The sequence below is a fragment of the Zootoca vivipara genome, chromosome 8 (assembly GCF_965207765.1).
Source record: "Zootoca vivipara chromosome 8, rZooViv2.hap1.1, whole genome shotgun sequence".
NCBI classification, from domain to species: Eukaryota; Metazoa; Chordata; class Lepidosauria; order Squamata; family Lacertidae; genus Zootoca; species Zootoca vivipara.
In genome coordinates this window covers 65,355,129-65,356,782 of record NC_142591.1, presented here as the reverse complement: position 1 = coordinate 65,356,782, position 1,654 = coordinate 65,355,129, and the positions used below count along the sequence as shown (strand labels likewise).

The 1,654-nt window shown below is 40.0% G+C and overlaps 1 long non-coding RNA gene across 1 annotated transcript; it reads right to left on the bottom strand.

The window, feature by feature from the left end:
- Positions 1–334: 334 nt before the first annotated feature.
- LOC148684883 (uncharacterized) lies at positions 335–1,290 on the bottom strand. The gene is made up of 2 exons (XR_015951556.1): positions 1,161–1,290; positions 335–875 (listed from the first exon to the last, which is right to left on the bottom strand). It is a non-coding gene; the product is annotated as an uncharacterized LOC148684883 (long non-coding RNA).
- Between the last annotated feature and the right edge of the window lie 364 nt (positions 1,291–1,654).

The following is a 1,654-nucleotide window of genomic DNA, read 5'->3' as shown; positions in this document are numbered from 1 at the left end:
TGTATCCTAAAGGTCCATAATTTAGGATTATGCAGAAATTTTATTTTACAGGGGATGAGTGGCCCATTCTTCGCACTTCATATAACTGCTGCTCCCAGCTGTGTGAATATTTTTAGCAAAGGGCATTTGAATGGTCTTATGTGAGTTTTAAATGTTTAGGTCAGCATTACAAACATAAGCCTTGTAAACATACAGTTGTAAATGAAACAGCAAACTACAGAGAGAAGACAGCTGCATTCCGCTCATGTCAAGGTGCTTTGCCAAGTATACAAGTCTGTCCTCAAGGCTATTACATAATACCCACGCTAAAGAAGATATTGAGTGCAAATGTTCCTTCTCTTTTATACCATTATATTTATTAACTCCTCAAATGCAGGCTGAACATAGGAATCAGTATCTACAGAGAGGGAGAGAACTAGATTAGTGAAGGAGGAGAAATCTGTTGGATCCAGATTGTTCATCACGCTTTCTGAGAATTTAGCTGTCACAGTCTTTACTCCTGTTGATTTCAGTGGAACTACAGAGCAGCTTCGTTTGGATGCAACAATATTCTTTGATGTTTTGATGGGCAAATAAGAGATTTCAATGGCCAACGTTCAAAGGCTGACTATATCCAGGATTAAACAGTCCCAACATACTGCATTTTAAGTGTTCTTGTTGTGCTTACCTTTAATGTCTTATAAATATATAGCACTTAAGAAATAAGCAAGTGTGGTTTGAAATGTTGGGTGTGGAGGGAAAGGATTGCCTTGGGGTTTCTGCTTAGGTTTTTAAAGTATAAATGTAAAATGCTTCACACGTTTGGGTTTAAACTATAATATGGAGATATGGAAAACACCTTCACAGACAACAGTTGTAGCGTTTGCAGGGTCACTCTGTAAAATAATGCATACAGGGAGAAAGCAGTGTCAGTTAAGTAGCTAGTATATGAGCTTCTGAGTTTGTCACGCCAAAGCTGAAATCCCACTTTGGGAACATTGGCTTGTAACATTTTACTGCCCCTGTTACTATTATACTTAATCTTAGACAGGGCTCCAAGCCAGCCTTTCTTTTTCCACACTATGGCTCAGCTTTGGAGCATGTGAAGTCATAATACAGTATTCGGAGCACGTGAATAGCCTCCCCCCCCTTATTACTGAGTAACCACATCTTGTCCTCACCGATTTGCATCAATGTCACATACAGATGTCTTTCAGATCTCATGGCATCGTTTCACAGAAGCACCTATATTTTGTGACAACTCAATGGTTCTTCACACTGGGTCCTGGTCTACACCTGCAGCAGAACGAGGCGGCAGAACACTGTTACCACTTTGAGGCTGTACAGTAGTTGTGTGTGTGTGTGTGTGTGTGTGTGTGTGTGTGTCATTTTTATATGCTCCCATACTTTACATGACCACCACCACACACAAAATTATCTGAAAGCAAAAACATATCAGACTAGGACGACATGTATTCTAGCCCGCTTCTTTGTTGTGTGAGATTTTTGAGTTTCAGAGAGATTTTTTTTTAAAGGAAAAAACACGGATAAGCATTAGCTCAGTGGGAGAACGCATAATTTGTGTGCAGGAGGTCCCTGGTTTCTTAGCCAGCATGTCCAGGTGGGATTGAAAAAGACTCCTGTTTCAATTTGCAGTGTAGACAATCCACTTGAT